A 27,914-nucleotide genomic window follows, 5' to 3' on the forward strand; every position below is an offset into this window, starting at 1 on the left:
TCTGGAAAAGATCAGAGGAGAAAATGATCTCATTCACTAATTGGGAAGCCAACTGGGTATCCCCAGGGTTGGTTGGTCCTTCTTTGTTGGGGGGGTCTCCCCACCCTCCCTGGCTGTTTCTCAGGCAGCAGCCACCACAGGACCCTCTGAGGAGGTGACCACAGGTACACGGGTGCGTATTAGAATCCCTCGTGTACTGAGCACTCCACCAGGGCTGAATGAGCTCAGGAAGAGGTAGCACACCCAGTCTCAAGAAACCCACAGGCTAGTAAAGAAATATGAACCAAGAGGTCATTATGATCTAAAAAATAGAACCTTAGAACTTTAACACTGAACAGTTTCTTAGGAGTTTTCTAGTCAATGCATTTTTTGTAGGAGACCCATGAACCCTCTGCATGATGTGTAATTATGTATGTTTGTGGATTTTCCTGGAATGAGGAAATTTAAGACATTCAGAAGACTCCCCAAAGTCTCCCCAAGGAAACAAGAGAAGTATAGGCCCAGGCTAATGGAGAAGCTCATCTTGTTTCTGTCATACCTTTCAGAAACAACCAGGGTGAGCCTGCACACTGGGCACTTATGATTTGGAGCCATATCCCCAATGCCAAACCCAAGGTCAAAAGACACCAAAGGATCCAAGACATCTCCTCAGCCCAATGTTCATCACAGAATATCCTTCCACATAATAAAAGCTTAGGGAACAGCTGTAAATGTCCCATTTGGGAGACTTCTACAGTTCATTAACCTATTCAAGGTCGTAAGAAACCCTGTCCCAAAGAAATCAATGTGATGGTACTAGAGTCCACTCTCTCCACACTTGAGGGACCACAAGATCCTTGTTTTCCAGGAATGTCTATCCACTTCCTGTGGAACTAGGTCACCGTATCCTGAAATTCATTTATTATTCTTTTTGATTAAAGAACATGAAAGAGTCCTTTGGAAATGTAAGTAATTTACTAAGAAACAGTGCATCATCAGCCATTAACATCCCAGCAGAAGTTATTCTGGGTCTGATAGAAGAGACCTCGAGGAAGGTTTGGTTTGCTAAATACAACAGGTTCAGAATAGCAGAACCCGGTGAGGATCTCATGTCTGCAGAGCCCCCTCCTTGGGGAGGTCCTTCCTGGACGGGAAAGCCACCACCATGATGTCTGTCATTCCACTGCTTCTTTCAGAACATTTATCAGGATTTGACATAGTATTGTTTATTTATTGGTTGACTTATATTTTGTCTCCCTCTTCCTCTACTTTTCTTAGAATGTGAGGTCCATAAAGGCAAGAACCTTATATGTCCTGTTCCCTGCTGCAGCCTCTATCTACCCACCACAGGTTTGCAAAGATTAAGTACTTCATGAATATATTATGTGTGTGTATACATTATGTGTATATGTTACTGGATGGTTAAAGAAATTGTGACTTGTTCATGACTGTATGCCTAGTGCCTATCACTAGTGCTTGGAAAGATGTTTGTTGAATAGATGACTGGAGAAGGCTGGTCTGCAGTGCTTTTCATGCTCAAACCATGCATGTGGGTATGGGGGAAATAATTGAGACTCCTTCCTCAATGAAATAATAGACTTGGATGTTTTTCAGATTGCACCAAGCCAGGAAAAGATCTTCAAGTATTAGAAGGTAAGATTAGAATTTAAAGTGACCTTTAACCATGTAGAATGGGGGAGATCATGAAAAGCAGGAAGATGTTTAAAATGGGCAAAAATGGGCTCCAGTTGACAGAGACAAGTACTACAGCAAAATAGCTGTGGGCCTCAAGTCAGCAGGAAAGTACTATAACAAAACTGTAATATGAAGCAGGCGTATGTCGAGAATTATGAAATGAAAGCCTAGAGAGTAATCCTTCTACAAAACTTGGCATTGCTGAGGTTTTAATTAGAGTGGGGACTCAGATTTCATCCTCCTATTTTTAAGACTCATTTGGAGAAGGTGGAAAGAATCCAGCTTGGAGTAGAAAGGAAAAAAAAAGATGAACTGGGTGGAAAATGGAGTTAATGGAGTTAAGGTTTAGCCCCCCAAAAGGCTAATAGTTGACTTAATTCCACTGCCAGGTATAAGAAGGGTTATTATTACAGAGTGTCTTCCTCATCTCCGCTGAAGACCAGACAAGGGTAAACAGACGAGTGCTATACTGAAAGGGTTTCCACTTAAATACCAGGAAGAATTTCTTGATTGTAAGGGGGAAGCATGCTGACCCAGGGCGCTGTGGGAAGCTGCCCTGGAGATCTTTAAATGTAGGATGACAACCATCTGCCTTGGAAGGCTTAGATAGAGACAGGGGACTGGACCTACGGACCTCTTGGATTTCCTTCCATCTTTGATTTTGTGTTCAGAATCACAGCCACTAAGCACCCCCATTCTATGGTAATCCTCCATTCCCGTCATAAGACAGACCCTGCACTGTCAAAATCAGAATGGCTTCCCCTGGGAGGAGCTCGATTGTTCTCTTCTGAATGGGAAGGAAACTGATAGTGTTGCTTCAGCTGCTTCCCTTCTCCAGCCCTCACAGAGAGAGGCCAGTTCTTGTCCTGATGGGCCTCTCCAAATACTGGAATGGGCTTGCTCTCCATCTTGTGTGGGATTAGAAAATGTGGATCTAGTTGGAGACTGTTGATACCTCCAAGATTCAAGGAACGTCAGAGCTGCAAGGCATTTCAGAGCTAATTCAGGTCGATCTCCTTGTTACTCAAGTGAGGAAACTGATATCTTGAAAGGTTAAATGACTCTCTCCAGGTCACATTACCAGTTCTTTCTTATGGGACTAAAATCCAGGCCCTCTGACTCCTTATTCTATACCATCTCCTCATGACCTACCTGTGTTTGTACTTCAGTTGGAAAGAACATTTTTAATCAGGTAAAATGTCTAAAAACATATCTTTGGTAGCTGAACCATAGCTGAAAAAAATTAGCAAGGAAGAACAGAAATTCTACGAGTAGGTTACAGTTACCTGGCTATTCAGCATGAATGAACAAGGATAGGTCACCTGGACTCTCTAACAGGTCAGTTTCCCCATATGTAAGTGAGCATTTGGGTCAGGAACATGTTAGGGCTTATTCCAACTGCAGTATGTTTTGATTCTGTAATTCCAAATTTTAGTTTGAAAAAATAGTAATGAATAAGAACTCAGTTGCTAGCCTAAAGGAATGAGTTTTTTTTGGAGATCATTTGTGATATAATTGGATGATGCTCAGTTCTTTTGAGATTCTAAAATTTATATCTTCCTTCTTATTTTAAAAAATAGCTTAGAATTTAAATACTGGGGTGTATTCTTTATAAAAAAAAGAATTTAAATACTGGGGTGAGGGGATCATACTTTGGCTATCATGTGTACAAGAAAACTTCCAAACCTATTTCTTTGGGTGCCGTCTCTCTGAGCTTTGAACCAGCACCAATAATGAGCCATCGGAATTGTCTTCTGAATGCACCATTATGATGCAGTAAAAACCAAAGTCAACATCTTTGCCATTGACCAAAGTCAACCAAAGTCAAATCTTCCTCTGGACTTGTCCATGTCTGCACCATCATCCTCTTGCTTATCCAGACTCAAAGTTTTACAGTCACCTTTGTTACTAGCTATCCCTTCCCCACTTTGTTCAGGCAGGCAATAAATTGCATCAAGTGTTATCATAGCTCTGGGGGCTCCTGCAAAGCTCCAGGTACTCACGACTCCCCTGCCTCCAGTATTTTCGTACTCTAGATTCATCTTGATGGGCTAGAGCAAAGGGGGCGTGTGACAGAAGAAGGCATGTTCAGGAGTTTAGAGTGTCAATTAGGAGGAGGAAATAGTACTGGAGCAGACTGTGGAGTGAGTTAAGTAAGGAGAAGCCTGGTGCCCCCAATATTCAGAGCTTTTGGGCAGTACATGGGCTTCCCATGGAACGTGGGAAGGGGTCACAAGCCATTTTAAGTAAATAGTGGATAAAAGTGATTCCTAAGGAGACCAGAAAACCTGGGGACATCTGATTTATACATATACTGTCTCGATTAATTCTTAGAACAATCCTATGAGATGAACGCCATTATTATCCTCATCCTACAGTTGAAACCACCAAAGCTTAGAAAAGTCTATTAATGTCTCAAGATCACCCTCCTATTAAGTGGCCAAACCAGAATTTAAACTCAAGTCTGCCCAAGTACGAAATCATTCTACTACAGTACTTTTCAGAATAGTAACTTCCTGACTAGATAGAAAACAATGGGAGGAATTTAGTGCATCTTAGATCTTCTTCTAAGAGGAATTTAGTATGAAACAGTGGAAAATAAAGCCCAGTATACCTCTTAACCCATTTATTTGATGTGGCATAGCGGGCAGTACCAAAGTGGTATATATATTTCTTTACCCTTTTCCAGCGTGACTTTTCCACAGTAGTTTGCTTGACCTGATAAACAGAGTGAAGTGGAAATGAATACTCTTTGTATTCTAAAAAGCTCACTATCCTCTCCATCATTTTAGGCTCCTTTTAGTGTGCTGCTGATTCTAATTGTCATCTCTTGCAGTGCTGAGAAGTTTATTAATTGCTTTTGTCTTGTTTGACACCATCTGACAAAGAAGGGGAAGGACAGCTAAGGATAAAGACATTCTCTTGAGCAGCCATTCATTTGCTCTAACACATCTGGCTAATGGATAGGATGTAAAATTGCTCAAGAAGCACGGCCACCAGGAGCTTTATTAATGTTGTCAATGCCCAACTTGGTGTAAAGCCTGCTACAGAGCAGACTGGAGTCTTAGAATGATAATAATAATAATAAATGTGGGCAGAATGATAATAATAATAGTAAGTGTGGGCTCAGCATCTACTACATGCCAGGCACCATACTATGCACCACCTGCCATCTCACATCACCCTATAGGAACCTAAATGGAAGGTATTATTCCCATATTTAATAGCATGGGAAAAGGTTAAGAGAGCACACAGTTGATTTCCTGATGCTGCCAGAATTGGCCTCTGGATCTGGCTGACACAAGACCAACCTTTGACTTTGTAGTGCATAGGTGAGGACTTAAGTGACCTGACTTAAAGGGCTCTGGGATGGTCCTTCTGGCAAGGATTCCTTCTCTTTTGCCCAATATCTTCTCCTTCTTTCCATGATAATGGAAGAAACCATACCTATTCTACTAAAGCTGTTTGGAAAGATAGAAAGAGATGGAGTACTTCCAAATTCATTCTATGAGGCCAGCATCACTTTAATTCCAAAACCAGACAAAGACCCCACAAAAAAGGAGAATTATAGACCAATATCTCTGATGAACATGGATGCAAAAATTCTCAGCAAGATACTAGCCAATAGGATCCAATAGTACATTAAGAAAATTATTCACCATGACCAAGTAGGATTTATTCTCGGGACACAAAGCTGGTTCAACACTCGTAAAACAATCAATGTGATTCATCATATCAGCAAGAGAAAAACCAAGAACCATATGATCCTCTCATTAGATGCAGAGAAAGCATTTGACAAAATACAGCATCCATTCCTGATAAAAACTCTTCAGAGTGTAGGGATAGAGGGAACATTCCTCAACATCTTAAAAGCCATCTACGAAAAGCTGACAGCAAATATCATTCTCGATGGGGAAGCACTGGGAGCCTTTCCCCTAAGATCAGGAACAAGACAGGGATGTCCACTCTCACCACTGCTATTCAACATAGTACTGGAAGTCCTAGCCTCAGCAATCAGGCAACAAAAAGACATTAAAGGCATTCAAATTGGCAAAGAAGAAGTCAAACTGTCCCTCTTTGCCGATGACATGATACTCTACATAGAAACTCCGCCCCCCCAAAAAAAAAATTTCAGCTGACTGTATTTCCCAGCCTCCCTTGAAGCTATGTGCCACCATTTGCTCAAATTCTAGGCAATGGAATATAAGTGAAAAGTTTCACAAGACAGCTTCTGGGATCCTTCCTAAAAAGGACAACCAGCATGTATCCTTTGCTTTTAAAAAAATCTTCCTGCTGGCAGGAATGCTGTTCTAGGGTTCTAGTAGCTATCTTGGGCCGCGTAGATGAGGGCCACACTGTAAGCATGGTGAAACAGAAAATTAGAAGGAGTCCGGATACCTGAGCTGCTCTGTTCAGCTGGTAGTTCAGCAGCCCTGAGCTATGTATCTTGGGACTTCTATGTGAGAGAGAAATAGACTTCCATGTTGAGTAAGTCAATATAATCCTGAAATGTTACTTGCACAGAATCTCAATGATAACCACTTCTTGAGAGAGCAAAGTTTACTGAAGGTCACTGGCTTTTTATTGGTGCCTCAAATGACCCCATTATGGCCTTGTCCCATTGGATTAGGATATATTTATACAGAATTTATGGGAAGGAAGGTAATAGATCACTCAGGGTGCATGCATGGAGTAGGATGAGGTATAAAACAGGCAAGTCTGAGGTTCCCATAATTCTGTGGCTGGGCTTACTAGGTGCTGTTGCAGGGGATACGGAGTCAGGATGAAAGGCGCAGAGCAGAGTTAGGGCCTCCCTTGCTCTGGACTATATGGAAGAGGCCCAGTTTATACTTTGTCTATTTAACAATTTAGTTCAGGGGCTGTTCTTTTCTAGGAAAATCACCCAGATCTGTGATTACACAGAGCAAAAGTTCAGGTTACATCAGAATTGGATTAACGGTGATGATGACACCTTTGTATCAGTGACACTAGCCTGAAACAGAAGAGGGTGGGTTGGAAAAATAAGAATTCTCTCAGTGCTGCCTCGACTTCAGCGGGGAGAAGTGGACCATCCTCCATGGGCAGCTGTTCATTGATGTATTCACTCACAAATTCATTCAACAAACTTATTCATTGTCTGCTATGTGTTAGGCATACTATCTATGGATTAAATATTAAGGGAATATTAAGGAAATTTAAATCTCTAATGACAAAATAATTTCTAATGTAGTCTTCCTGTAGAACTAAGATGGAATTCAATTTAAAAACAAGCCACATTGGGGGCACCTGGGGGGCTCAACCAGTTAAGCCTGCTTTCAGCTCAGGTCATGTTCCCAGGGCCCTGGGATGGAGCCTCACATCAAATTCCCTGCTCAGCAGGGGAGCCTGCTTCTCCCTCTCCGTCTGCCCCTGCTCATGTGCTCTCTTTCTCTCTCTTGCTCACTCTGTCTCTCAAATAAATAAATAAATAAATAAAATCTTAAAGAAACCAAAAAAACACAAAAAAAGTCACTTTAAAAAGCAAACAAAACTTTATGTTATCTGCCATTTTTAAGATGCACCATCCTAAGTGTGGTAGTTTACATGAAAATAGTTGGGTAAGGCAAAGCCCTTGCTTTCAAGGTATTTATGACCCAGCAGGGGTTGAAACAACCCATAAATAAACGTAAGACAAAGCAGAATAAGGCTAAGTGCCTGAGCAAGTACAGATATAATGAAGGTTCAGAAAAAGAACCTTGCTGAGTTCCTGAGAGGTGACCTCTATTCATCAGAGAGGACCATCCCATGGGTTGGTATAACACCCTATTGCTGTGCTTCTCTGCTTGCAGGATGGGAGAGGCAGTAAAGTTGGGGGTGGGGCGTTCAGCAGAGTCCTTCTGTCAGGACTTGCTGTTGAAGAGCAAGAGGAATTTTATGAGTTTGAAGGTTTTTTTGCAACCCTAGGATTCTACAGTCCCTCTATCTCCATTCTGTTTTTTAAAATATTTTATTTTTTATTTGAGAGAGATCTAGAGAGAAAGAGAGAGCACAAGCAGGAGGTAGGGGTAGAAAGAGAGGGAGAAGCAGAGTCCCCACTGAGCAGGGAGCCCGACTCTGGGCTTGGATCTCAGAACCTGAAGATCATGACATGAGATAAACTCAGATGCTTAACTGACTGAGCCATCTGCGTCCCTCTCTCCATTCTTGACAGAAGCTCTGACCCAATGGTCTACCATGGATTCCTAAGGCTTGTCACATTCCTAAGTGTTGTCCATATGGTAGAAGTGAAGCACGAACGTGGGTAGGCACGGAGACCTCTGAGGGACTGACTGTACCTCATGGGTTCTCCTTTTTCATCTCCAATAGGTGCAAGGTAGAGAGGGGGGGAGGGAGAGAGAGAGCAAAAGGAAGTATTCAACCACGTTAAATGAGAAGTCATTACGATGACTTTAAGTCAAATGATGAAGACTTAAAAAGCATTTAGTAAAGTGATAAATTTTTCTGAACTGAGAAAACCTATCCAGAGTGTATCTGTTCTACAAGTGTGGATTTTCACACAGTGGATTCTCTAAAGAGGAAGCATCCTCTCCAGGGCTTTTATATTATTTCCCTATCACTCTTTCCCTCACTGAATTTCATGCTTTTCTTGCCAATTCACTCATTTTCTGCTTAAAGCTAAAAATCTTACTTTTACACAACTTTCATAGAAATTGCTCCATTACAGAGTAAAAGAGCAACACAAAGAGCTAAGTGAACTATTTTGGCTGTGACAGGAATCGTATTTGCCTTTTGGCACTGCTCTCTGAATTTCTTTGTGAAGTTGCTCTTGCTCTGATGGCCCCAGCAGCTTTCTGCATGAACAGAAACACAGACACCAGGCAATGTTCCACTTGGAGACAAATGGACTCCCAATAGCTCTAGGACTAAATTAGACCTGATAAAACACTGCTTCTCTGAATTTCTCAATCTCTTGTCACCAAATAGGTTGGATGCGAGGGTTTTCAACCATCTCATTTAGAGATTATGATTTTTACTCTATGTTGGCAAATACAGATAAAGGACACACTGGTTCTCCTTTCAAGTTCATTTCGTGCACTTAAACAAGGTTTCTGCTATGTTTTATTTTATTTTATTTTCTCAAGTTCTACATGCTGTTTATCGTATCCTATCCTTCTTGTATGCATCTAATTTTGATTCATTCTTTCCATTCTAATAAGACTCCAATAATACCTTGGGTAGATTTTTTTCAGAAGAAAAGTCTTGGGTCATTTCTCCTAAATTTCTGTTAATTACAAGATTTGGGGTCTAGGGATATAGAATCACAGAGGTTTAGCCTTGAATGAAGCCTCAGGTAATGGTGTTATAGCAGATTAGTCTGTGATAGTGTCAGAGGAGAACAAAGAAAAAGCATTTTGGAAAACCAGAAAGGCTACTGGTGAGAAAAATAAGCAAGGTCAAAATATACATTCTAATATATCAAATGGGTCAGTTTCATATCTAATTTGATATGATTTGAGCAACGATTCCCCACATTAAGTCTGGCTCGTCTGTTCCCAGAACTCTTCTAGGTAAATCAGTTGGCTCCTGGGTTGGTATTGAGTTCATTAATGAATTTGTATCAAAACTGGTGACTTCCTTACAGATTCTATCAAGGACCAGAGACCACTGGTCTCCCTCGCACAGAGCATGTGGATATTTCTCAAACAAGTACCAGGAGACCTACCCAGTGTTTCTTACCGTTCTCTAGTTTTTTTGTTTACACGGAATAGGTAATACATTTCCAGGAAGCTGGCACTTTTAGAAGCTTGAGATCAAGGTGCCAAGACATAGGCCCATGGACATTTTATGGTTTCCTTTACTTAACACCTCAGGAACTGTGGGCCTTCCCAGGACAAGAAACTCCAGTGTATCTGGAATATCTCAGTATATGTAGAAAAATTGAGGCGAACAATGAGTTTGACTCCTGATGGAAACACACAATTAAGCTGCCTCCTTTGATTGTCCAGGATAAGAAGAGGAAAGAGCAAGAGCCCAAACTAAACCTAAGAGCGAGGCTTCCTTGCCACCAGGAGTCTACACCAGTGCCTATAGCAGTGGGTGTACAACAACACCTGCTAGAGAGGGCAATAATAATAAGAAAAGGTAAGAAGAAGAAGAAGGTGGGAGATTGATTAGAACAATATTCCAACAGTTGGGAAGAAAAGAAAGCTTGGGGGAATGTACTGTATAATTCCCCCCACCCCAGGCAACTGCAGGGCATAACTCATCATTCCTTGTTCATCCTTATCACCAGCCATCCATACCCCTCTGGCTAAGCCATCAGTACCTCAAGTAGGAGCCCTGTCAGTTTGGTTCAGCACTAAACCCCCAACACCTGCTACAGAGCCTGGCATATAATAGATGCTCTGTAAATACCTGTGCACCCATCCACCACACTTCAGCACTCAACCTTACAGATCTATAAAGCTCAATCTGTATTGGTAGTATTGGCCTTGACAATTAGATCATTGTAGGCCATTCCACATGCTTGTCTGATGCCCTTTCAAAGGCATCACACTTGTTGTTATTGACCCTCTGAGCATGGAGGTAACTAATGACAAACATTAAAAGGATACTTTTTAAGAAAGATAAGTCCTTCTCTTCCTATTGGATACATTCACCTGTGGGAGAAAGAAATCCTTCAGGCCAGAAGAGTTGCGTGAAAGAGGGAGAGCTTGGGCTGGCATTTGCCTGAGTGACCTGGCCCTCAGTTATACCTAAGCAGCAAAGCAATTTAAGGACATGGGCTGTAAAAAGAAAACAGCACCTGCCTTGCTGAGCAGTCTAGTCTGGAAATTGCTGGGTTAGCAACACGTTGCACCCTGTGAAAACTTGTGACTTCAATGTGAGAAAAAGAGGTTTTAATTAAATGGGGTGTTTTTGAATCTCCTGAAGGGAGTTGGGATTTGGGGGTTGAGAAGCTGAGAACTTTATTAGGATAAAGGGAGCCTTCTCAGAAATCCTGGAACCCCACAGCCCTTGGTGAGAGGGCTTCATCCACGTTTTAGCCTTTAAAAGCACTGTTAGAGCAAGCATTCTTTTCCAGCCAAGCAGGGCTAACCCTGGAATGGAGTTCTTGGTCTGTGGCCTGGGACTGTCCACATTGTGCTTTTCCAAATGGTTTTTGATGGGCTGTAGGATTTCAGGAGTGGTAGAGTTCCCTCTAGGGCTCAAGATTTCTTAATCTTTGTTGTTGTTTTGAATTTGGAAAGATGATATAAATGAGATTTGGTGGGATTAGGGGACATTTCCCTAGGCTTCAACCAGTGGACTCTGGTATTCAACTCAGGGTATGTTAATTGAGCACTTTCTACATGTAAAGCACTATCTCAGAGTCGGAGGGTATAAAGGGAGATAGCATGACAGTTCTGGCCTGTAGAAGTTTGTAAAGGACCTAACTCTAATATAAGTAGGATTGGAAAAATTACTGTAGATACAAATAAAGAGGACCTTCGAGTAGGGAAAGATAAATTCTTACTGATGGAGTTGGAAGAGATCTCACTAAGGAAGGGATATGTGAGCTTTCCCTTATAGGTTATCCAGTGTTTCCATAGCTAGGGAAGACGGGATGGAGGAAAAAGTGAAGAATAGAGGCATTCTATGGGCAGTATGCTGAAAGGCTACCAGGTACAATGGATGTTGGGGTCAGCTGCCTGAGTTAAAACCATGGCTTTTGTCCCACTTAGACACTATGGGCCTTTATACACATAATATCCTTTTCTGCCTCAGTAGTCTCACTCTAAAGTGAGGATACTGATAGTATACACTTAAGTTTTGTTGTGAGGATTGAAAGAATCAACACATATTAGTGCTTACAATAGTACCATGCACATAATAAATGCTTGAAAAATGCTAGTTATTATTCTTCTTCAATACAAATGTTTCTCTAACCCATGTCTTCAGGCTTATTTTGCACTGTTCTCCACTAGCCTACTACTCCAACAACTGGCTGTATGGCTTATACACCTGCAAACATGCCCTATATTTTGCTATTCAAGGCTTTTTCACTAAGTTGTTTTTTTCCGCCCAGGATTTCTCCATCTATCAAAATCCTGCCTATTCAAGGCCTCTCTTAAACATCAGATCTTCCAGACAAATGTGAGTATCCTTATTCCATTACACAGGCATCATGGCAAATTTCTGGAAGCCTTTTTTCTGAAACTTCCCATTAAGCACAGCTACTACTGACCTTTTTGAGTGATTCATGAGGTCTGGGGGATGTCAGGGTTTTCCCTTCCTTTTCCCTAGGGGGAGGGAAGGGCAGATTCATCTCTCTGCCATTTCTAGATTCCCTGAAAGATGACAGCAACACAAAAAGAACAAGGGAAGCCTGGTCTCTTGAATGTGCTAATATTTCACTTAACCCAATCTGAAGGCCATTGCCACCTTTGTGCATAAGACAGGACTCAGAGACAGCTCTTCATGAAGTTCCCAAGAATATTCTGGACTAGCCTATTTCAGAATGGAGAAGGGCATCATCTTCTCAACTTTGAAAAAAAAATGTTTCATAAATTGAGCTAGAGGAATGATCCAAGGGGGTGAGGATGGAAGAGTCCCCACCAAAGAGTCAACAGGTCCAATGGCCAACATTGGAAGTAAAGTCAGGCCGTTAGACAGAATCCCAAATACCTGATTGGGAATGCAAGGCAGAGTGGGAACAGGCCTTTCCTATTTTCTGTGTGCCTCTCAGTCTGGGAACAAATGGATGAACTCAATCTCATCTTTTCACATTTTACTGTGTCAGAGGCCACCATAATGCAGTGCTCAGCAGAGAAGTTCAGGACTGAACAAGCAAGGCCCAGAGCTTCTTTCCCATTCAGCTCTCTCAAGCCTGCAGAATTTTGGCTGGGAGTGTGGGGGAAGGGAATGAGAAAAGAGGAGGACATGGCCCCAACCACCCACTGTGCCATTCCTAGGTTTTGATTAAAGAGGAAAATATTGGCTCTGACATTCTTCATTTGTAAGATCCAAATGCATTTTGACTTTTTAGAAGAACCAAGGGCTCAGGTTTCACGGGAATGATCCTGCTCAGAACTTCTGACTCAAAACATAAAGCTGCTCGGCTTCTCAGTAGTTGAATGCACAGCAAGTGCAGTTAGCAAAGTGACATTGCAATGGCTGTGAGTTGCACAACAGCATGATGTCAGTATTCTGATGAGAGCTGGGCTGTTGAGCAATGCCACTTGGAAGAGAGAGGCCACACACAGAAACCTGTCCAACGGTTCTAAGAATTTTATATCTTTAAAAATATTCAATATATTTCTTTATGTGTTGGCACCCAGTCCTTCCAAATCCCTATTAGTGTTTTTCCAGAAATCTCCCTTGAATCTTGGGTCAGGCAGTGAACTTCCAGTTGACAAGCTAAGTTCATTTTAAAATATCCTATAGTTAAACCGGGATAGGGCATTTAAAGTGGGGGAGGAATTTCGGAAAAAGGTCCCTGCTCATTGCATCTGTCCTCTCCTCACAATTACTCTCACCTACAGCCTCTTTCTTAATGCTAAGTCTGGGGTAGCTGAGATCAGGAGTCTCTAAGAAGCAATGTAGGTTAGACTCAGATAAGGTTTTCCATCCCCTCATCCTAGCAGGCAAGAGACATAAATTCTGTTGCATTCCATCATGCCTGATACAGCAGCACCCTGCTGCTTCATCTGCAAACCCTCGTCCCAGGATGAATCTAGGAGACAGCTTGGATGGGAAGCTGCCACTTCTCTCTCTGGACCTAGGAAGAGATGAGTCATGAACATGAGCAGAGGACAAGGAGTTGGCTAACCAGACTTAAAGAGTTGGGATCCCTCTGGATATTGCTCCCTGTAGAATGAAAGGAAAATGGCTACATATATGACAAGTGCTCAGCAGCAACAGCCTATGGCATATAACCCTTCCTCTATTGATTTTTTACTTTGTCCCTTCAGTCATTATGTTAATACTTGATTGCTAAAGACCCACAATTTGGTAAAGAATCTCCTTCATGTTCATGAAAAGGCAAACTTTTCTAATGTGGTATGGTGATCATCTTGGAGCCTCTGAGGAGAATTTTTACCTCTTTTGAATTCCTAACACTGATATTCAATTTATTCAATTTTTTTAATTTAAAAAGTAGTGTGTGTGTGTGTGTGTGTGTGTGTGTGTGTGTGTATTATAATATAGAAGATAAGAAGAGATCCCGAGAAGGTGGTGAAGTATGAATAAATGTACTTCAAAGACTAAAAGTGGATTCTAAACACAAATGTCTTCATTTAGAGAAAATCAGAGAAAATACCTCAGGGAGGAAAAGGTATCAAATCTGTTAGCATGTAATAATATTTTGTCAGTTTTTTCCCTCATTGCAGTTCAACTACAGACTTTCAGCTAGAACTAATCTTCTAATCAAAAGGGAACAAATCTATTTATAATTGACATAAATGATAGTCCTATTTATAGTTCTCTTTGGTGTTCCATGTTTCTCTGTGGGAGATTTTCCCTGAAACAAAAGCCTACTTTTTGAAGCAACTGTATTCCAGGGGCAGCCTTGATCATTTCTGTTGCCCGAGAGATATATTTAATTAACCTCTTATCCCTACTCATGGGATGGTGGACTATGGGAAGTACTGACCAAGAATATAGCTACTCTTACTTTTGCCCTTGTAATTCTAGCAAGAAAACACACACGACCCAAAAAAGAATGGCTGTCCCAACCTCTAGAGGAAGGTGCCTGAATGTCATCTTAGCTAACCCAATTGCAACTTTGGAATATACTCTGGCCTAGCAACTCCATGAATTCAAACAACACCTTATTCAAATTTTCTCTAGAAACCGTAGCTGGCCTTGATTCCCTGATGACACCACAGGTATTATCTTGCCTGATACACACAAAACCCCCTTTTTGAAGGCAGAACAGGGCTGATAGTACCCTGTTTATAAGCAAGAGATATACCTAAAGGCATCCAGCTTATAACCAGCAAAGCCAAGTCTCCTCAGGATGTTCAGATCTCCTCACCTCATAATCAGAGCCCATTCTGATACCTAACATTGTCCCTTTGGTTAAAAAAAAAATGTATATGGGGGATCCCTGGGTGGCTCAGCAGTTTAGCACCGGCCTTTGGTCCAGGGTGCGATCCTGGAATCCTGGGATCGAGTCCCATGTTGGGCTCCTGGCATGGAGCCTGCTTCTCCCTCCTCCTGTGTCTCTGCCTCTCTCTCTCTTTTTCTATGTCTATCATAAATAAATAAATAAATAAATCTTAAAAAAAAGATGCTACTCCTTTAAAAAAATGTATATGTATATGTATATGTATATGTATATGTATATGTATATGTGTATATATATATACATTGTTCAAATATACCCAGACACTCACAGTTGGATTTCTGTTTATTTTGGAAAAATATCTGTTAAGGAATCTTTGTGCTGAAAGAAAAGGCGCCAATGATGCCCATGTTCTCTGTGTCTGATATGTCTGGACTAAGAGATAGAGAGAATCAGGTAGAAGGGAGCCTCATGACTCTATGTAGGATTTGGATACATCACTGGACCTGAGTTGGAAAACTTGGTCTGGCGACTTCACAAAGGGAGGGATTTTTTCATGTACTCTCCATCAACTCAAAGTCAAAGCAGCTTGCTCACCCAGTATTTCTTGCCTCTCTCAAGCAACAGAGCACATCCATACCTCTACCTAGTTAAGAACCCAGGCAGACAGAAGGCCCATGAAGATGACAAATTCTACCTTCCTTTTAAACATCAATGAAAAGCCTCACAAGACTATATGTAGAGAGAGAATGGAAATTTTCAGTATTCATTTGGAAATTTAGTAAGCATGTTCTGACATCTATCTTGTCCAGGAGAGAAATAGAAAAAAAGAATGCCATTTTTATATTTTATTTTTATTTTAATGCTGTTAGTTTACCTTGATGATAATTTCTACACATGAGTAAAGGTTGCATTCTTAACCAGATTGCAGGTAACTTAAGGCAGGCTTTTGTTACCTCTGGAAAACATGGTGTGTGCTTGTTAATATACTAGTTTTTTTCCATTGTGTACTTGTTTTACTTTTCCCTTGATTTCTAGCACTGTCCTGGGTACATATTAGTCCATAGAACATTGCTGGGTTGAATTATATTTTAGAAGACTAACTTTCTTCCTTTTAGTTCATATTCTATACCTGATCATTCTGACCAAAATCCATTAAGTTGGATGCATTTCTGGAGCCGCTCAGTTCTGACTCCTTGCAACTTGTTCCTGCTAGGGCAAACAAGAATGAGAGTGCCTTTTTGGGTGCTTGGTAAGTCTGGAAATGGATACCTTTGAATGCAGTGTGCAGAGTTCCTTCTGTTTCATTTTTTTCCCAGCATATTTGTGCTCTTCCTGGCACTGGCTCAACTCACTGTTTCAGCTGGACCCCCAGGAATAGACTGACTCCTGTAATTCTGACAAAGTCGAGCATACTAAAGGGTTTGCTGATGCTCCTTGTGAGACATGCAATAGGGATTTAATCGGAAGATCACAGCCGGCTTCCAACAAAAAGGATCATGTTCTGTTTACCTAAATTCCCTCAGTAGTTTCCTTTAGATACAGCATTTCTCACTCTCTACTTGAAAATGCTTAGAAGTCCATGGGGACCTTCCGACTCAGTCATGTCTGCATTTCAAATGAGTTACTACCTTCTTATGGGCACACACAACTAATGTAGGCCTGGAAGGCCAAAGAAAAATGGATAGCTTAATTAATTCCATGCAGACATTGACTGTACGAGGGAGTATGTGGGATTTTACAGAAGATTAATAAAACAGCCCTCACCTTTGAGGAGCTAATAGCAAACCAGATGGTATAAAGCATGAACACTCACCAAAAAGCACAGTATAGAATAGATTATAAGAGTTGTAAGAGTAATATTATTGTTATTCAGAGGAAAGAGAGTTGACATCTGGTAGAAGATTTTTCTGAGCAGGTGACATTTGAAAAAAATCCCAGGAGGAAAGCTCAGGAAAATAATATCTATGTTAGGAAATCACCTAGGTTCGATGTTGGAATATGTAGAGAACATTTGTAAACTCAAATGTCTAGAAAAGCCAAGCAAATCATGTAAAGAAGGATTGGGCCACAGTAATGCAATCAAAAGTGGTGAAGATTCTGGTGCCAATGTAGAAGTAAGAGTCATTTATATTGACGGATTATTCAAAGTTTTGTAAAAACACTGCCATTTGCCCATAAAATACTTCTGAAGATTGGATACAATTTGCAGACTGCCAGTTTGTGAGCTTTGTTGTAGGGAAATGGTAGGAAGGGAAAAAGTTAGATAGAGGTGTTATATAAAATGCCTTACTGTCAAATTGTGGAGTTTGGATTCAAGTTACTTAGCCATGGATGGTCCCTGAAGTTGTTTAGAAAAAGAATAAAGTGATTAGAACTGTGCTTTAGAAAGATTAATTTCATGGGTGGGATGGCTGGTGTCAAGTAGTATTGGACACAGAGTGATCATTGAGGAGGCTGTTGCAATAGTTTTGGTGAGTGATGAGGAGGTCCTAAATAGTGATGGGAATGGAAGGAAGGACACATGTGTAATCTTCCAGTGAATTGGTAACAGCTGTTCTGGATCTTGGTGCAAAACAAACTACAATGCTACAACTCACTTTGTCTGAAGAGTTGGGTTTGATGGCCTCCATTGTCCTAAACACTTGGAGTGATTGCATAACTTGTCCGTTGCATTGGCTGGGAACCTGGTCTTTCCTGCTTTTTAAGGTCACTGGCCAAAAACTTGACTTACTCTTGAAGAAATATCCCTTTGATGATCTCTAAATTATGGAATGTTCAGTTTTTCAGACTTAGGCTCTTCCCTCACCAGGAAGACTTGATCATCTTTTAAATCTTACCTGAGCTATACCCTTGCTATATTTGAGGAGAACCATGAAGCCCCTTAAAGAAAAGTTTTGTGTCATATTTACATGAATCAGCAGTGGCTAGTCTAATATGTGGGTGGTAATGCAAGGCAGTAAATGAATATTGTGTTGAATAAGGGAGGAAGGTGCATAGTTAATATCCAAAGAGATTTTGTATATCTGGGGTAGGAGTGGCACAGGTCCATGTCAGCTGAGGCCAGGTAGGTGTTTAAATGAATAAAGCAAGCCTGTAAGGCACTGTGGTGAGCTGGAGGGACATATGTCCCACCTAAAAAGCTCTCGCCAATAGCTGCTACTCAGGAATGCTGGCCAGCAATGCTAGATCACCTAACTTTTCAAGAGAAACTGTTAATCTTTGTTTTTGTTTAAAATCTCTTGGTTTTTATAATTCCAAAATTTTAAAAGTATATTTTCTGGTGCAAACAAAATGTATTTGTGGGCTAGATTCAGGTGGGGTGGAATAGGATACCATTTTGGGACATCTGCTCTAAAGTAACTCCATGAGGGTTGTTGGTATCTTTACTCATTTCTTTCATCATCAGTGTTTTGCCAACAAGAGGGCATTCAATGAATGGTGTAAGCTGAAATAATCTAGGGGAGAAACATTTATATCTGATCCAAGGTTGGGGTTCAAAATTGATATTTAATGGGTCCTCACATATGAGTGAGAAATCCCTTTGAAGGCATGGGCAGTGCCCATGAGGGGCATGCCCCTCTCTTGGGCAGTACTTAGCACAGAACAGGTACCCAGTTGATGCTATAATTAAACAGGTTAATGCCATAATTTTACTTCCATACATTTTACTAAAGCTCTGATGAAAGAAGAATGCTAATAAAGAACAATAGTTCTATATCCAGTTGGATTTCTTAAAGGATTTTAGAGATTAGCATGAAACAACAGTAAATGTTAGTTTTGGGAAAGGTCTTCAAGAGTATCTTGTCAATATTCTTTCAACGGGTAGAGTGCCAAGGAGTAAGGGATATTGCATTAAAATGCTGTGGACTAAGTCTAACTAAAATAAATGTACAATTGTGAGCTAAGTCCAATACTGCCAATCCTAGAATTGAATACAATCAAAAGGTGATAGATACTTAAAAGTTTAAGAAAAATGTGTATGACAAGAATGTGAAAACTATTATCTATGACTTATTATTTTCTCCCTGGAGAACTGTGAAAAGAGATCAGAGTGACCCCATTTCAGAAGTGGAATGTCATGGTTCATCTTAATGTTATTGTTCCAATGGAAACAGATTTTGAGACTCTTGGGACTATTCACCAAACTTACCAAGTTATTTAGTGGTAAACCTCTGAGTAAATCCAAGATTCCCAAAGTCCCTATCCAAAGATCTCCCTCTTTTTTCTAGTGTCATTCAAGGAAAAGAAGTTATAAACTGGCCCTCTCTAACTTGTACCTGCCTTGCTGTAGGTTGAGGTCTTTCTGAACAATCGTGTCCTTTAGATATCTGGACCTTCATTAACAGGTTCAGGCTTGGGAACTTGCCAAATTCCAGAAAGGGTCTAGTGAAGGCATTCAACTGGGGAGCCAGCTGCCTCTTTGGAAAGTGGTTTTAGTTTACCCTTCATCTTCCAATAAGAGACAGAATCCCACTTTTCTTAGCTCAAAACCATTTCTTTTAGATTCCAATAGCAAACCTAATGGAACTAATCAACTCAGAGTCCTAAGAAATAATATTAGAAACTGGCTAAGCATGACAAGGGAAGCAATTTGATATGAGTAAAACACACATTTGTCCACTCAATGCAATTAGAAATATTTTTTTAAAGGACTCTTGCTTGGCTGTTCTTATAAAATGTAACTATTGAAAAAGAAGCTGGCAAGATCTTAAGGACTGGATCTCAGTTCCTGGCCCCAGTGATGGGTTTGGAAATTGCAGCCACAGCAATTAGGAGTTCCAATTTCCAGTTCACAGAAGGTCAGGCCTTGGGATTATCCTTGGAGCAGTTCTATACTTCCTCTGAGGAAAGGCTCCTCAACCTGAAGGAATTGGGTACTTCATATGGTTGAATCAGCATATATGTTGTTAACGATCACAAGCATGTTTGGCCCCAACAAGATTTTTCAAATCTTCAGTGGGAGTTCAGCCCTGACTAGCTTGTGTTCTCTTTCTTAACAGATGAGTCACCAAGCAACATGTACCTGTTATTTCCTGTGATTCCCTAGACCAGGGCTCCTCAAATCCTAATGAGCATACAAATCCTGTAGGTGTCTGGTTTATAATGTAGATTTTTCTTTTAATTAGTCTGGGGTAGAGCCTCTGAGTTTGCTTTTCCAATAAGCTATCAAGTTGCTCTGAGTAACAAGGCTACTCTCTGTGTGAAGACTCACACTTTTCATACACTAAACTATGTATTTACTATGTGATATGTGTGACTCTTAGAACATTTGTTGGTCAAACCAAATTTTCCTGTCATAAACAAGAGACTATTTCTTGCTACAAAACACTTTCCATGGTCTTCAATAACATCTGGTTTCGGGATCCCTGGGTGGCGCAGCGGTTTGGCGCCTGCCTTTGGCCCGGGGCGCGATCCTGGAGACCCGGGATCGAGTCCCACATCGGGCTCCCGGTGCATGGAGCCTGCTTCTCCCTCTGACTGTGTCTCTGCCTCTCTCTCTTTCTCTCTCTGTGACTATCATAAATAAATAAAAAAATTAAAAAAAAATAACATCTGGTTTCTTCTAAGAGACTTCTTTGTTCCTTATTATTGCCATTGTTTGTTGTTGTTGTTGTTGTTGTTGGGGAAAGATACTGAAATCATTTTTGTTGATTGAAATCAATGACCTGATGAATGACTTTAAGGCAGTAAGTGATCAGCATCTACCTCAGAACCAGCCAGAAGTAAGTCCTTCTGTGTCTTTAGCTTACACAGCATAATGTTTTCATGCAATGTTACTGAACCCTTGTCTGGCTTCTCTGGTAAGGAAGATTTCCATAATTGCATGCAAAGCACTAGTAATCTACAGAAATGCCAGCCAGATTTGTGGCACTAATACGTTTTACAAGTCTTATGATTCAAATGACTCAGGGCCCACAGACTGTCTATCTTAAGGTAAGCCTGAAATGATGCTTATTGTATGTCATTGATCTTCTCAGAATCTATCCCCAAATATCTGTTCCGTAGTAGGAGGCAAGAATCAGCAGAAAAGAAGGAATCTTTGGAAGCCAAAAACATCTCTACACCAAATTAAGAGAGTGGAATTATAAGGTGAATGCAATTAACTGGCAGTCATGTCTATGCCGAAAACATAATCATCTCTTTAATAAGGAACATTTGCTGTGCTTGACAAACTCACAGTGAAATGCTTGAATCCATAGGAAGGAACATGTTGAAAATGGTTTCAATATGATCCTGTTTTTTTCACTCGATAACCATTGATTGAGGGTATCCAGCCAAAAACAATGGGAAAATGAGCCAACAATAGTCTTACCCTTTGACCATATTAGATATAGTTGCAGATGAAATTTGTTATATGTTTCAGTAATAACAAAGCATCCATATGGAACAAATATTTGGCAGTATGGCAGCTGATGAAACCAGGAAAAATCAGACAAATTATCAATCGTTCGCTCCCAAATTACCCTGAAAAGAAATTAGATCCATTTTCAGTAGCTTTGCTTTCAAATTTCTTCATTCCATGAGTCACCACTACCTTCTGCCAAACTAAATATGTCTATGAACGGCTGGAAAATTTAATGGAAAGAAACATAAAACTCAAAATACGTAGGAAAATTTAAGCTTCTTCATGGAAGACCTTCATAGAAGACTAGCAAGTCAGAAATGTGTGGAGACAGAAATAATGCATTGACAATATCCTTTGTTTTGGGTAGCTTCTGAGTTAACAAGCAATACAAAATACATAAACTAGACTACCAACTAACATGACTTGAAATTAAAAGTATCTCTAAAAAGAAATTAGTTTTTTATTTTTTTTCTTTTAAGCTACCAATCCATCAAACTATGAGAATCTATAAAGAAGTCAGGTTGATCAGATTTGGAATAAAGGAACTTGATGATGTTTTATCCAGTGGGTGATAGAAGTTGGCAAAAGAAGTTTTCTGATTGGTTAAGGGCTCAGATTTTCAAACACTATTCTAATGCATTGTACCAAAAGAAAGAGTAGTTCTGAGTTGCTAGTACTACCTTCATGTGAATTTACCAAGGTTAAGTTTAAAGGGTCCTCCTAGTACCCTAGACTGAGGGAGGTGACTACAGTCCTGGCTTCCCCACCAGTGTGCTTTGTAACCTTATGCCCATTATGTTATTTTCTGGACCTTGCTTCCTTCATCTGGGAAGTAAGTGCAATGAACTAGATTGCTCTATATGATTCTTTCTAGATCTCCAATTCTTCAATTATGCTTTGGCAAATAAAAACTACTTGTGTTCTCTGAAGGCTGGTGTTCCAGTGGTTATTCCTACCTTGGGGGCTTGTTTGCCAAGGAGGTACCATTTGTTATGTGCCTTCCCTTGACTATCATCTCTCCTTTTAGTAGGAATATTTCAGATGAAATAGAGAGGAACTGAGTGGAGGTTCTGTTCTCAAAACCATTTCCACAGGTAGAATTTCTTTGTGAAGGCTCTTTTGGTAGACCTTGAAAATTACCTGTCGACTATAATTAGCTGGCTGTTGAGCTAGGAGATATTTTTTCCAGGACAATAGTGAAGAGGTTCCCAAGAAATGATACCTCAAATAAGCTTTTTTATTCTATACTTTAAATCTCAGATCTTTAATAGTGGCAGTAGCAAATGGAATGTCATGAGGGTAAATTTAGGGGACTGGTAGGAGGAAATAGCTGTTGGAATGATTTTGTCAATATCAAATCAAGCAGTTTTTTAAGTGCCCAACACTGATGCCGTGTAGGACAGAAAAAAAACCCCAAAAAACTCAAAAAACTTTGTTTTTCTGAAAGAGCTCAAAATAGAATGAAAATTCATGGCAGCAGTAACCAGTATTTGATTGTGAGGTTCAAAAGTGTCTTTGCTGAGTCAAATATTGTGTTTCTGACAGCTTTTGGATGTGAAGCCTCAGGAATAGAAGAACCACATGCCACATAGTCAGTGGATCATATGGTGATAAAACTCACAATTTTTATTTCATCAAAGCCACTCTCAAACAGCAACAAATCAATTCCCCTAAGTCAGACGGAGATAAGGAAGCAGTTATGATGGGCAACCTGAGAGTACAGAGATACTTTTCTGATTAGGAAGTATATTCCCGCTGCTGAACACTGCATTTTGAAGCTGAGCAGAAATCACCAATAGCTGACTTGGGAGAATGGAAATCTTTTGTCTACGTGTGAAACCTCAGTGACTACCTAACCACCTTGGAGACAGACGCTGTAAGCAAGCTTAGTGTGGTAAAGTAATAGGCTCTATCTTTTTTCTGCTTCCCACAATGAGGACATGAACAGTAATACTGGGTGAGCATCTAAAAATCCATTAGTTAACTCTTGGGCTGTCTAAATGCAAAGTGATATGTTAATGGAGGATGCCAACATACTTTTCTTTCTTTTATTTATTTATTTATTTATTTATGATAGTCACAGAGAGAGAGAGAGAGAGGCAGAGACACAGGCAGAGGGAGAAGCAGGCTCCATGCACTGGGAGCCTGACGTGGGATTCGATCCCGGGTCTCCAGGATCGCGCCCTGGGCCAAAGGCAAGGCGCCAAACCGCTACGCCACCCAGGGATCCCATACTTTTCTTTCTAATTAATAAGGTTGAGACAATACACTACCAAATTAACTTTTCTAGGTAATTCTTGCAGAACAATTGAACTAATGGGTCATGTCATTAATAATTGAAATTGAACCACCGAACTAATTTGTGGTGGTGATTAGAGGGACAAGGAAAAACATTCAACTCAATCAATTAATAGTAACATATTTGGATGGCCCTTTAGGTTTTCAAAGCCCTTCTATAGCTGAGTCTCAAAACAACTCTCGGATGTAATATTTTAATTCCCACTTTATAAAGAGGAATGTAAGACCCAAGGATATTACCTAATTGTTCCAAGGGGGAGAAGTGCTGTTAAGTATGGGAACAGGGTGAGGCTTAAATGTGGAACTTCTGATTTCCAATGCATTGAACTTCTTTCTGTTTTTCTGCTGGGGCTGTTCCTGGGTAATAACCAGATGTCTCTGGTGACATTCAGATAGGAAAGACACAAGAAAGGAAGAGAAAAATTGTGGCCACCGTATTTGAACCAGGCCTTTTCACTTATGGGGCATTGACAGCTTATTTATTATATGACTAAGAAGGGAATGGCCATAAATATTGAGGCCATAGGTAACAGGTTTCTTTTTCATTTGCTCCAGGTGGTCATAATCATATTTTTAAGCACAAAGTTTTGCTTTACACCATTTCTGCCTTCTTTTACTGCTGTTACTAAAATAAATGAGTTCCATAGCTATAAGATGAAAGGAGTGCCTACAATATCTTCTAGATAGCCTATGGGAAAAGTTTTTTTTATTTTCAGAGAAAAGTTTCTAAAACCACAATGAATCTTCTCATTGTTTACTCTGGGCAATGGAACATAGACTAATAGTTCCTGTGTTACTTTACTCATGGCTTTCCCATCCCTCTAGCTGCTTCCCTTCCGTAGACCTCTAGTCCAATAGTTTTCAACTAGGGGTGATTCCACACCCTCACCCTGGAGACATCTAGCAATGTTGAGATGTTTTTGATTGTCATGACGGGGAGGAAGGATACTGGCACCCAGAGGATAATAGCCAAGTACAGTGCTAAATAGTCATGATGCATAAATTCCCTCCTCCAATAAAAAATTATCTAGCCCAGAGCATCAACAGTGCTGAGGCTGAGAAACTGTTGCCAATGGCACTGCTGGGGAAGGTGAGTAGGGAGTATGAGAATGAAGTAGGATTTAAAAGCATGCCACTTGGTCTCATAAAGGGGCTGAGGCTGGGGGCAGTGAGGAAGGAGAAGTGAGGAGGCCAAAATCTACAGTATCCTTATGTCAGTTTAATCCAGAATTCTAACTCTTAGTGCTCCTTTCCCCAGTTTCATAGATAATCGGGAGTTGGCTGCATGTAGGTTGGCTCAGTGCAGTCTTTCTTAATCATTTGCCTCTGATGAAAGAGCCATTTCACCAGGGTAAATGGCACAGAGGTAGTACCATCTTCCCAGCAATATTCACAGAATTGACTCTATGACTAACCCAATTTCAGTTTAAAAAGACCCCCGCCCCCAACAACATTTTTAGTACCTCATAAAGCTACAGATGAAAGAAGAAAGTCCGAAGAGTTTCAATAGAGTATTTGCTTGGAAGTCTGCGAAAAGATCAGGTGTAAATTTCTTTTGGCCTGAGGCCGTCATAGAAATCTCCAGAAAAAAAGCTGATCCAACAACTCGTCAGACTGTTTCAGATTTTCCAGGAGCACAGCTTTGCTAGGTCATTCCAAAGCAGCTCTACCCAAGTTGACATTGGAGAGAGTGACCAAAGAGTCAGAATAATATAATATACAATAATAGTCTAAATTATGACCTTAAGTGGACTTGGAAGATCTAAAGCACATCTGAAGATTTTGTGTAGTGTATAAGGAATAGGCAAGGAATTACTTTAGTTCGTGCAAATTTCTACAGCAAGGGAAAGTGTTAAATTTAAGTTTCAGGTGAGTTCATTGGAATGAGAGAGCCACCAAGTTCTATATTTATTTGGGTGAACTTGATTGTAGACCTTTCCCAGGCCATTTTAATTTACCACGTAATTCTGACATAGGCATGATTCATGGCTGCCAAAGGGCAAGCTCTGCATTGGAATCAGAAAACAGAATCAAAAGTATCTTTTTATATTTCTGCCATTAATTAGAAGTGTGTCCTTGGCCACATCGCCTCTCTGAGTCTCTTTCTTGATGTTAACTATTTTTCAAGGGTTTCCAAGGTTGTAGCAGTCTTTAATTTTACTTCCTTTGAATAATCAGGTATTTTTAAGAGGGAGGTATTAGAGGGATGTATACTTAATCAATAACCAGATTCTTGGGTATCATCACAGGGGTTTTAGCATGCTTTTAATTTTTTCTAATTTTTAATTTTTTCTTTAATTTTTGGCTTGGAAACCCTATCATGTAGTATGTCTGAGCATTAAATGCAAAAGGTTTTAATTTAAAAGACTGTGTGGTCTCTACTGGTTGCATAATTTCTTTGTGTCCGTGCTGCTGCTGATCAAATATTGCAAAGCTATTAATTACCTTAGGACAAATGCAGAGGGCCACGTGCAAAAGTTCTGGCCAATTGCATAAAGCAATATGCCAGATATAAAGTAATTGAAGGGTTTTTCTTGGTATAAATACCAAGGTTCAGTGAAAAAGTAAGAGGGGCAGCTATGCCAAGAATGAAAAGCCAGAGCTTGCCAAGTGCTTCTTTAAGTAGCTTTAGCCAATGTGAGACTAAACAATGCATTAAATAGGCGTACAACTTACTGCAGTTAAGGAATTGCATGTCAAATAACAGCTCTTTGCTGTTTTAAACATGATCTCGCATATAGATAAAGACAAAATGCTGTGTTGTCATCTCCTTACTCTAACAGCTAATAAGGCCTGAGGATTTGAATTTTCCAGGCAACCAAAAGTAATTCTTTGTGATGTAAGAGCTTGCTGATGTTTTACAGAGAGGTATAGGATGGAACTATGCCAGGGCAGGAGCTTAGTGCAAAAACGATTTTTTGCCACCATGGTTGTCAAAGACGTCTGGCTGCATAAAAGAGCAAAGGCTTTGTAGCCCATTATTGAGAACAATGAGAAATCTAATTGAGAGAGATCTTGTACATGTTTTCAATGTCTGATTTTTTGTTATAGGCTGTGAAACAGGAAGGAAGGCTGCTGGCAGAATGAGGTCAGCCCTTAACAGAGGCCCTGAGGAATGCTGGCATGGTACATAATGTCTGGAGAAGGTGTATGGTGGCCCAGGAAATTTGAAGGACATCAAAACTCTCTTCTGGATCCCAAATGCCTAACTTACCAGCCATGTAAGATATGAGACATCTGAAACCAATAGTGTCAAACAACTGGCTGAATGATGCCTGCACATCCAAGCCCCTGGCTGCTCTCATAAGTCCTTCCATGGTCAAGCTGGAGAAGCCTCTTCCTGTCTAGCATACTCTGGATCATGGCACCCTGTGACCACCTCTCCTTTACCACCTCTCTTATAACACCCAGAGAAATATTCTTGGTCAAAGTAAACAGACCTTTATCAGTTGGTCTTTGAGAAAAACCAACAGAGCTAAGAGCTGCTGGAAATGAGGCACTTGAGGTTTGCTGGTAGGGAAGGAAGAAACTTGAAGTTGGCCAGAAAAGAAGCTCCCTCAGATCATATTGAGTATCGTGGTGCTCACAGGTGGGCTGAATTCCATCTGAGTGGAGTCTAATCTGTGAAGGCTTTTGGACAGCAGCAACCCCTAATCAAAGACTTTTCTTATGCACTCTGGGGGAAATTCTATTAGTATTTCCTAAATTTTTCTGGAAGATGAAATGCATCACATAACTATCTCCCTCATGACTCCTTTCAACGAAGTGTTCAGAATCGACTGGGTTACCCTCCCTCAGAAGAGGACTGGTATTTTTGGAAGCATCTCCCTATGCCATAACACTTTGAGCCTCTAAATAATGTAAATGGCTGAATGAACATGCTTCTTAGAGACAAGAGACCTTAACTTTGGTTCTGGATCTGTCCTGTGAGGTAAGTCACAAAATCTCAGGGTCTCACATTTCTTATTTGTCCAGTGAAGCAATAATTCTTGCCTTCCAATAAAACCAATGTGAGAGAGCTAATGCAAGTGGATTTTGAAAAAGTAAATATACTAGCTAAACACAAGATATTCTTCTTGTTACTGATACTGCTATATACCTATTACTACTAATAATAGGTTTTATCAGCAGCCCCTAAGGAGAGAAAATGAATGTATGACTAATTGGGCTGTTCAGATACCTCAGCCTTTGCAATAGACTCTGAAACAGACCCCACGAGAGAGTAAACAAGTATAACTGCTGACATGTGGGCAGCCCTGGTGGCTCAGCGGTTTAGCGCCGCCTACAGCCCTGGGCGTGATCCTGAAGACCGGGTATCGAGTCCCGCATCGGGCTCCCTGCCTGGAGCCTGCTTCTCCCTCTGCCTGTGTCTCTGCCTCTCTCTCTCCTCTCTGTGTATTCTCATAAATAAATAAATAAAATCTTTTTAAAAAACCCTGCTGACATGTGTATGGTGCTTACTATGTGTCAGGCAGTATTCTAAGTTAATATGTTCTAATACATTAACTCATTTAATCCTAACACCAGTTCTATGAGGTAGGACCCGTTTTACAGATGAGAAAATTA

At 40.5% G+C, this 27,914-nt stretch overlaps 1 protein-coding gene and 1 long non-coding RNA gene across 6 annotated transcripts in view; one reads left to right on the forward strand and one right to left on the reverse strand.

Moving 5' to 3' along the window:
* The window catches only part of IGF1 (insulin like growth factor 1), a 75,068-nt gene that overhangs the window by 36,682 nt on the left and 10,472 nt on the right, over positions 1-27,914 (reverse strand). The window lies entirely within an intron of this gene.
* LOC144282445 (uncharacterized) lies at positions 362-27,739 on the forward strand. The gene is made up of 6 exons (XR_013350882.1): positions 362-556; positions 1,258-1,329; positions 1,594-1,632; positions 9,660-9,795; positions 11,723-11,790; positions 26,400-27,739. It is a non-coding gene; the product is annotated as an uncharacterized LOC144282445 (long non-coding RNA).

This window comes from Canis aureus, chromosome 13, assembly GCF_053574225.1.
Source record: "Canis aureus isolate CA01 chromosome 13, VMU_Caureus_v.1.0, whole genome shotgun sequence".
NCBI classification, from domain to species: domain Eukaryota; kingdom Metazoa; phylum Chordata; class Mammalia; order Carnivora; family Canidae; genus Canis; species Canis aureus.